Raw genomic sequence first — 10,768 nt, 5'->3', positions numbered from 1 at the left:
AACACCTGAGTTTAGTCTTCTGTAATCTGTAGGTAGTACTATCATGGTGCCTAATCTTGCTTGGTAGACAACATCTGTCCCCAGGGTTTACTGGCTGTTGGATAATGACATGGAGCAGTTTTTGCTGACTACCTACAAAATGCTGTAATGTACTTATGTAAATCATTTTGTTATTGTGTGTTATTCTTCCATAAAGCACTTGTTATGTGTTACGTAATTCTCTGTGTATTGCTTTTATTGGTAACTCCTTCCAGTGTTACGTACTGAAGATCATACCTTTTTATTCTGGATTGCACTGGCTCAGTGGCGTAGCTAGAGGGGATGCAAAGCTCTAAGTTTTGCAGGGAGCCTCACCGCATGCAAGCAGTCCCTCCCCTTCCCCTTTGGAGCCATTCTGGGTGGTGGAAGCAAACTGGCTAGCTATGCCACTGCCTGTCTTTTTGTGACAGCATGTCAGAATAGAGATAGACATGGGCAATTACATGGTCCCAGCCCTAGAATTTACATAAGAGGAATGTGGGGGCTAGGAAAGCGTTTACAATAAATTTACATTTAATATATACAGTGAATTTTACACAGAAGGAGGTGCGGGGGGGGGCAGGAAAGGCTCTCCAAATATCTTTCTGCAGTTGTTTCTCTCCCCCCCCCCCCGGGTTGGGCTCAGTTTTGGGACACTGCTGATGAAAGAAGGGAGAAGAACTGCTTGGGGGAAGGAAAAACAATTTTAGAGAAGATCAGTAGGTGAAGAAAGGGATTTGGTAACATAAACTGTGTTTTCTGCAGCGCGTAGAATTGCAGAAAGCAGGCTGTTACACAGTATCAGTATCACAGGCTGTTGCTGGTATCTAATCTTACTTCATTTATAAGCAGCAATTGCAACATCATTCAGTGGCAGCAGGTATATTCCTTGGCTGAAGCAATATGACGAGGCAATCCATTGTTAACATATGTCTAGCTTCTTTGGTTACCTGAAACAAAGAGGGAATAGTAGAAATTGGTGTGGGAGAGGTTGCAAACTCCCCCCCCCCCACACACACACACACAAATGTGGTGTAACACCAGGAAGGAGGTTCATTTGCAATGTTCCACTGCTCATTCAATCTCGAATAAATTAATACACAGAGGAAGTTTTGCATTTGCCTATCAGAGGTCGCATTCCTGTAGTAATTCCATTCACGCGCTCCAAAGTACCCTCAAGGTTGTTTGGGCAGTGCTATAGTTCCCCAGGAGTAAAGCCCAGGATGGTAGGAGTATAGAAAATACTAGTTTGTATCTTGAAGCACTTGTGTCAGAGGGGTCTGCTTTCTATGAGGGAGCAAATGAAGATTCACTGGGCTAGATCTATATGCATATTTCATTCAATCCGTTTCCCATTCAGGAGCTCCTTGACATGAGGCCTGTTGAAATAACTAGTGCAGATATCTACAGCAAGCAGAGGTTTGCTAGCACATGCAAATATTAGGTCATTGGGATCACAGCCCATAGATGTCAGAGGGTTAGAATTTGTAAGAACTGGCCATAGGCGGTGATAATCCCTGAAGTTGCACTCACTGTGCTAAGATTCCCTACCTGGATCCGTCAGGAATGTCTTCTGCCTTTGTAATCAAATACATACGTGTGCCTAAAATGCAAACTGCCCATGATTGCCACATTTCAATGCTCCAGGATCGGTTCCACAAGATTCCTTGTGCAGTGTAGTTTGGTCTGTTTATTATTGTTGTTTGGTATTGATCAACCCAGTTCAAGTACAACCTAGATTTCAACAGTGCTGGGAGACCCCTGAGGAAGGGGGAGGAAAGAGAAAGTTGATGCAAGGTCAGCAAACTAGAACTGCTGGTCTTGGCTGTACTTTGCCAGCACACCCAGTAGTGGAGCTGGGTGGGAGGCAGAGCTATACCCCTCCCAGTGGTCACCCTTCATCTGGAGGAGGGATACAGACATCTCTAGTGTTGCAGAGTTTTCAACTCAGGGTTGTAATAAACCTTGCCCCAGGGATACAACCAAGGTGCAAACAAGGGGATGTCTAGGCCAGCCAGAGGGAGAATGAACAGCAGAGACAAATGTAACCACTTGGAAGGAGGACTTCTGATCTTTGCTTATAGTGCACTAGAACAGGTTGATTTCTGGTTTTGTTGTTTGTTTGTTTTTAAGATTTGTACCCTGCTTTTTGTCCTTAGAGCTTCACCAATTTAAAATAGAGTTTTAACTTATTGCATCCTATTTCTCCATACAAGTTGCATTCCTTGCTAACTGTTGTGACCTGTCCCATCCCACCTTTTTGTTATCGATGAAAGGAAACCCACACCGTGTGGGGTAGAGGGAGTCTTCTTAAAGGAAGACTCTACCAGGTAAGGGGGCAGACTTGAAACATTTTGGTTCCTTCAGGCCCAAATTAATTAGCAAGTTACCCTATGCTTTCAAACAGGGTTGAATTCCATAAGAAACTGGTGTCCACACCAATTGTGTGTCTACACAGTAGCTTAAAAAAAGGGGGGGAACCATTACCTCAAAGTGATGAAAGTCACAGAAACAGGAGATTACTAATAGACTGTGTTGCAAAGGGTGAACCTCATCCCTCTTTTTCTTATGCCCTGGAGGTGCTGAGAGCTCTCTTCTCTCCTTGCTACCTAGAGGACCTCACTCCATGCAGGATCAGAGATGCCATCTTTGGGGAAACCATTTGTTATGGAGTACGTGACCTGTGAAACTTATTTTGCAAAACAGGATCTTGTGGTTAATTTGTGACAGTTTAGAAAGTGGATACCAGCTGCAGGGCAACCACATATGAAAGTTTTGTTGTCTTCAGTTCCTGCTTCTGGGTTTGACCAGATACAATGGAGGACACAATGCCTGTCCCTTTAACCATTGCATGGAAGAGGGAATTTTGGCAGGTGCAGCTCAGCATAAAAGTGTTTTTTAAGTTGCACCTGCCAAAATTCTTTCCTCTGTGCAATGGTTAAAGGGACAGGCATTGTGTTCTCCATTGTATCCGATCACCTTGTTCCCAGATGTATCTGGATGACCACAGCTGGAAGCAAGATACTGGACCAAATGGATCCATGGATGGGTTGTCTGAGCCAGCAGGAAACGTTCTGTTATGTTTTCAAACTATTTTGAAATCAATAATACCTTCCATCTGCATAGCATTTTTGAAGTTTGCAAGGCTCTTTGCCTGAATCACTTTGTTGCAATCCTCACAACAACCTGTAAGGTATGCATTATGATCCCCATATTGCACAGAGAATGAGAAGAAGTGGCTTGTCTAGGATCACCAAGTGAGATCATGGCAAGGGCAAGACTGAAACCAGCAAAGTCTGGATTTGTAGCTCCATCTCTTAGCCATTGAACTACACAAAATCTGTAGCCTCATGGACATCTACTTGGGAAGAAGTCTCATTGACATGAAGGAAATTCACTTCTGAGTAAATGCACCTAGGAATGACATTGCACGTCTGGAGAGGGTAGCATATGCCCTTTAGCCCTAATGCCAGTGCCAGCATTTGGTCTGAGGGGCCCAATTCTGGGTTCCCCCTATGCTTTGTGCATGCACACTCCCCCCAAATGATCTTGGAGTGAACCTCTCAACATTCCCACTGCACTGAGAGTTGCCTTCTGAGATAACCTGTCTCTTTTTCCCTATCAAGACAACACCTCCCCCTCAATGTTTCAGCAGCACCTCCAAGATTGTCCTTCTCTGATTAGAACAGGTTAGGGGAAGGGAGAAGAGCAACTGAAGCATGTTCTTGTTGTGGCGGCACCAAGAAAGGGGGCCTAAGTTTCATTTCCCACTCTTCCTATCCACAAGTAGTTGTGGCTGCACAGGAACTTGTGAGGAAGCCCATTTGCAGTTTTGAAGGGTGTGACAAGACAGCAGTGGTACAAGCTGCACAGTTGAGCAACTTGTGCCATTGCCACCTGCAAATTAGGGGTGTCAGGGGTCAGCTATTTAGATCCCTGAGAGCCTATGGGCTTGTTGGCCAGTGCCCAACCTGGCTGAACTCAGAGACCACTACTGCCTAATGTGTATGCAAAAGCATACACATGAAGTGCTTTCTTTTCTTCCAGTGGTGTAGCTAGAGGGGGTGAAAAGCACTAAGTTTTGCAGGGAGCCTCACCGCAGCATGCAAGCGGCCTCTCCCCTTCAGAGTCATTCCAGGCAGTGGAAACAAAACAGAGGCAAATGCAGTGCATGCCTCCCTTTTGCATCCACCGACTAGACTGGCTCCAAAGGGGAGGGGGAGAGGCTGCTTGCATACTGCAAAACTTAGCACTTTGCAGCCCTTCTAGCTATGCCACTGCCTCAGCCACAGCCACTCTGCAAGCCTAAAGTTAGGTTAGGACTGTGCTGTTAATAATAATAAACCTACTTTGGTTACATTCCTGCAACTTTTTCCCATCCATATGATTGGGTTGATCGAACCAGGAAAGCCTTCACAAAAAGGGAGTTCATTCCCATTTGTGCCTCTTTAGAAGGTGTTTCCCTATAAGGAGTGAGAGCATGGGAGACTTAGGGTGGAATCCTAACCTCTTATGTCAGTGCTTTCCAGCACTGGTATAGTGGTGCCAATGGGACGTGTGCTGCATCCTGCAGTTGGATGTCACTCACAGAGTCCTCCTCAAAGTAAGGGAATATTTGTTCCCTTACCTAGGAGCTACGTTGCCCTTAAGTCAGTGCTGGAAAGTACTGACATACACTTAATGTGTATGCTGGAAAGCACTGACTTAAGGGGTTAGGATTGCACCCTCAGGATGTCTTTGTAACAGAAGTACATTTACAAAAATGCAGCAGTATGTCACAATGGCCATTTCAGGTTGTAAAATAAGAAAAACGCCTCACTGGCTTTCAGAATGCTGCATGGGCACCCACCCTCATTCTGAACAAGACTTGCCTCCAGTCCTGAGTTATAGGAAGGTCTATGTCTGCCACCTAGTGGACTGAATTGTTTTCAAAATGCTGCCATAGTTTTGGACATTCCAAGCCACAAGGAGTCCTCTGAACAGCCTGGGGGGGGGGGTCTATATTTATGCCCCTTCCCTTTTCCATTTCCATTTCAAGTGCTAGGAACTCACATTATCTGGTCAGAATAATGAATGTGGTGTTTTACACAGCTACCTCATTTTGCTAATGCACCCCAACTGCAAATGCTGAAGATTATCAGGTAGATGGGGGAAGGTAGAAGCAGTTTTCCCAATCACAAGAGCACACTGCCTAACAGATGGTCAGCACCCCTGGTTTTGACACTTCTGAATGTCATCCCCCCCATCACAAAAAAAAAACAACCCCACAAATTGGTAGTAGGAAGTGGAAATAGATTATGGATTTCACAAGATCTAAGACCCGATCATGATGTGACTTCAAATGTGGCTTTGAAAGTTCCTTCCCTTTAACCCAAAAACAGCTGCAGGGGGTCTTGACCTAGACAGAGGCCTGAAAGTTGCTTGTTTTATCTGTTATTGCTGAAACAACAAGATAGCAGAAGACAGTGCAGTGCAGTAGTTAGAGCAGTGATTTTCAACCTTTTACATTTCATGGCACACTGACAAGGCACTAAAATGGTCAAGGCACACCACCAGATTTTTGACAATTGACAAGGCACATCATGCTGTCAGTGGGGGCTCACATCTCCCATTGGCCCTATTAATAAATTACCTCCCCCCAAATTCCTATGGCACACCCGTGGACCGCTCATGGCACACCAGTGTGCCACGGCACAGTGGTTAAAATGGCTGAGTTAGAGTGTTGAGCAGAAACAGAGAGACTCTGCCACCAACTCTCCTGCCACCTGCTGGAGCAGGTAAGCCAATAGGAGAGGTGGGAGGAGTCGGGGAGGGCAAAACTGGGTGGAGAGGGGGACACAACAGGGTGAGGAGGCTGTGGGAAGGGCAGCAATGGCACAATTGATCCTGTCTGCTTTGGCAGGAGCCTCCCTGTCTATTTCCTCTCTCTGGACTTGACTAGCAGAGATCCAAGGAGAGCCATTGTGGAGCGGGAGGCTTACAGAGTGGTAAGGGAATTAAAATCCCCTTTCCTTGCTGAAGCTCCTGATCTGCCTGGCCCCCCTCCCACTGGATACAGTGCACCAATTTTTGGTGTGGCTGCACCAGTGGGATGGGGGAAAGGATAGGATTCAACTGTAAATGTAATCTCAAGCTCTAGTCTCATGTGTGTACACAGCTTGGCTTATGTGAGCATATGCATGAGAATTGGTATCATTTTGTATGCCCTTTTTAATAAGCATGCATGTGTTATTCTCTCTCTCTCTCTCTCTCTCTCTCTCTCTCTAATATACAGTTATCTGCTCTAATGTAAACAAACAAAAGAACTGCACACCATTGAGTCTTTTTTGACAATGCTTGTACTTCTAAGAGAGCACATGATCATGACTAAACCTGTGGTTGAGTAACACAAACACATTCCAAGGTATAATTACAATGCCGAAGATGGTCTACTGCAAAGGATAACCTCTCCACTCACTGGCTTTTTTAGCAACACCACCTGAAAACAGCTGAGAAACTATGTTCAGTTATGATGCAGATGTAAAACACACACACACACAGAGGGAACATCCACGTGAACTGTTAGATGCAACCAAGAGTACAGATAATCAGCAGTAAATCCATCATGGCATTGGAAAGTCTTCCTATATGTACTCCAGGCCAGGAGGGGGAGGGGGGACATGAAAAAAGGAAGGAGCGTTTTGAATCTTGTTCCTGGTAAGAAGCATGAAATGGGCAAGACTTGAACACCAACAAGCTGTTATATCTTTTCTTCCCTTTCTCCCTTACCTCCATTGTCCCTTCTCCTGCTTCCCTCTCTTTTTACCAAGCTAATCAAACCATGCAGAACTCTGATATGCACTTCATATTTACACAGCTTACAGAGGCTTATAAAACCACATTTCAAGATATTCAAGGGCAGAGGTAGCATCCGTTGCATAGCTAGAGGGGGTGCAAAGCACTAAGTTTTGCGTGGAGCCTCACCACGATGTGCAAGTGGCCCTTTCCCTTCCTCTTTGGAGCCATTTCAGGCTGCAAGAGCAAAACAGAGGCAGTGGCTCCAAAGGGGAGAGGCCTCTTGCACACTTTGGTGAGGCTCCCTGCAAAATGTAGTGCTTTGCAGCTCCTCTAGCTACACCACTGGGTAGCATAGTTTGTTGCCTGGCATGAAATAGTTTCTTCTCCCAATATGCTGCTTAAACGCCAGAAGTATTTCAGATAAAAGTCAACTCCACTTAGAGAAAATGCTGATTTATATGCCCAAGTAACATATAATTTAGTAGACAGATACAATGCAATAACACTGACAGCTTGCCAGGGCAGCCAGTATGTGCTTTCACTGTGATTTTACATATCACACCCAAACTAGCCTATAATTGTGTTGGTTATCCATGAACACCTTTCAAAGTCTAGCCCAGTAAGCTTACACTTAGAATAATTAAATGTAACAGGAGTTCAACAGGCTTCAGATTTTGAGAGTCAACAGACCCCACAACCTGCAACACAAGTGCTACTTCAATATTATTAAACAGGAAGTAGATAATCTGGAACTCCAGTCCAATGGATGTGCACAGTTGCAGTGGTGAACGTAATGGTTTACATAACTACAGAGATACACTGACTTGCAAGATGAAAGGTTATCAGTTGTGACACCTTTCTTTGATATATTCTGTCCAACAAATGGTGGAAATGTCTGTAGAATGCCATACCCACAAGTTCTGTAGACACCCAGCTACAGACCCCATCCATCCTTGGTAGGATAGGATAGAGAGAGAGAGAGAGAGAGAGAGAGAGAGAGTTATATTCTTACATAAAACTCTCAGTGATCCCTGGTCCAGTTACTCATTTGGTCTGCACTCTGTTTCAGTAACTCTGTAACATGAAGTTCCTTCTGACCATTCACTTGGTCCTGGAGATGAACATGTCTCCATTTCTAGGCTATGTGATAGTTGCTTTCATCTTGTCTTAAATAAAGGAGAGAATTGCACAGCATGAAAAACCCATATATTGTTGCTCTGTAGTTCGAAAGATAAACGGCCCAATTCTATCCAATTTTCCAGTGCTGGTGCGGCCATGCCAATGGGGTGTGCGCTGCATCCTGTGCTGGGGAAGCAGTCACAGAGGCCTCCTCAAGGTAAAGGAACATTTGTTCCCTTACCTCAGGGCTGCATTGCAGCTGCATCAACACTGGAAATTTGGATAGGATTGGGCCCAAAAAGTAGTGCTTACATTTACAGTATTATACTATAATAAGGATCCATTATAAATTACATAATTAGGAAGACCATGAAGCATTAATCAAGCATGTACCAAGAATATCAGTCACATCATTTAGTGATTAAAGATATATGGATAAGTGCCCTTCCTGAATTCTGTTCTGATGCTAATCTAGATTTACCAAATAATTTTTACTGGTTGTCTAACAAACTATTACCAGATCAAAGGCCCTTCCTTCATAAACAAACACTGGATCAAGCTTTCATGGGCTTCTCTAATAAGAGAATCCTACTGTTGGGACACCATAATGAGGCAGCTGCACTCCATGCCCTGAGTCATTTTGACCCCAATCCTATGCATGTCTACTCAGAAGTAAGTTCCATTACAGTCAATGGGGCTTCCTCCCAGGTAAGTGTGGATAGGATTGCAGCCTTTGCCTCACAGATGTTCACCCACCAAGATCACAAACCTTCACTTACTCCGAGAAGACCTTTCCAAGTGCCCCCTCTCCCGTGGATACAGTGCAAGCTCCATTGGTGCCTCTACAACGCCAGGAGGCATTTGGGTAGGATTGAGCTGTATGAAAGACATACAGAAATTTACTGAGGAAACAGCAGATTCATTTCCCATTTCTCCTTCACTCCAGGGAATGTACCAGGTGTGTGGAAAGGCAAATAGTAATACCTGCGCTATTTAGATGGTCATTTTTCTCTCTCTCTCTTTTTGTTTTTATTGTGCATTTACAGTAAAAACACAAAATCATAAGAACATAAGAACAGCCCCACTGGATCAGGCCATAGGCCCATCTAGTCCAGCTTCCTGTATCTCACAGCGGCCTACCAAATGCCCCAGGGAGCACACCAGATAACAAGAGACCTCATCCTGGTGCCCTCCCTTGCATCTGGCATTCTGACATAACCCATTTCTAAAATCAGGAGGTTGCGCATACACATCATGGCTTATACCCCGTAATGGATTTTTCCTCCAGAAACTTGTCCAATCCCCTTTTAAAGGCGTCTAGGCTAGACGCCAGCACCACATCCTGTGGCAAGGAGTTCCACAGACCGACCACACGCTGAGTAAAGAAATATTTTCTTTTGTCTGTCCTAACCCGCCCAACACTCAATTTTAGTGGATGTCCCCTGGTTCTGGTATTATGTGAGAGTGTAAAGAGCATCTCCCTACCCACTCTGTCCATCCCCTGCATAATTTTGTATGTCTCAATCATGTCCCCCCTTAAGCGTCTCTTTTCTAGGCTGAAGAGGCCCCAGATCCATCAGAACTAGTTTCAACTAGTAAAAACAATGCTCCCAAACTTTTTGGAAGTTTCTGGTTCAAAGTACAAGGGGGCCCCATATTCGCGGGTCTAGTTATCGCCCGCTCCCCTCACCTCTGGAGTTATCTTCCAAATTCAGTTATGCCCCCCCTGCCTCTGGAGGGTCCTCTAAGCCCAGTAGAGCCTGTGGAGATCTGTCCACATTCTGCTTACACATTCTGATTAATTGAACTAGAATCTCCAAAGACACTTGGGACTTTCACCTTTTTACTAATTGGAACACTTAGTTACAAATTTCAGGTTTTTATGATAGCACATATACTTGAATTCACATAAGTAAAATGTGCATAGATGCCACCTGACTGTATTTAACATCTTAATTTTGAGAATTCTACATCTGAGCAAAATTTTTATTCAAATGATTGCATCCATTATTCTAATTAAATATAAAGTTCAAGACTTTCAGGAATGTGTGTCATATCAAGCCCACAATTTTCTGATCTAAAATAAGGGGAGAAAGTGATAACCACAGCCTAACACAAAATTTCGTATGCTTAGTACTCCATGGAATTCACACAGCTAGAGCACACTGGGATTAAAAAAAAAACAACAACAACATTAAATCTGTGGTACATTATTTTAAGACATAAAATGTTGGGCTATCATGTGCTGCTAATTTACAAACAACACGTGAACACAGATGTTACAGGCTGGATGTCCCCAGCAGAATGTCCCTCTGTTAAGCAGGAATGGAAAGTCCTGCCACTTGTGCAAGATGGCCCTCCAATTTCCCCTTCCACTGTGGTCCTTATGCCACACCCCACACTGATCTGGAACATCTCTCAACTCTCAGGAGCAACTGGGAGTTTGTGTAATAAGCTATGGCAGGAATGCAGTAGTGGAAAGCAAGTTCTGCTCATCCTTCCCTGGGTGCCACTCACTGAGGGCCCAATCCTATCCCCTGCTGGTCCATAGCATGCAGCGCCACTGCTGGAGCACGTGTGCATACTATGGTGGTGGGGGGGGGCACTAGACATCCCAGGAGAGGTTAATACAAATCTTTTTCACTTAACTCTCCATGGCAGAGGTGTATCTAGGGAAAATGGGATCCATGGCAAGCACTGAACTTGCTCCCCATCAAAACACCTGAAACCCATCTGGCAGAATTCCTTCCCCCCCCCCCACCCTGTCAGAAGGCACAAGGAAAGCAAATCCCCATTAACTGGGGGAGATGAAAGCAAAAGGGGCAGGCAATTGCAGCACCATGTCGCCTTTCTT

Source organism: Tiliqua scincoides, chromosome 3 (genome assembly GCF_035046505.1).
Source record: "Tiliqua scincoides isolate rTilSci1 chromosome 3, rTilSci1.hap2, whole genome shotgun sequence".
Classification (NCBI taxonomy): domain Eukaryota; kingdom Metazoa; phylum Chordata; class Lepidosauria; order Squamata; family Scincidae; genus Tiliqua; species Tiliqua scincoides.
This window is presented reverse-complemented; position numbering follows the sequence as displayed.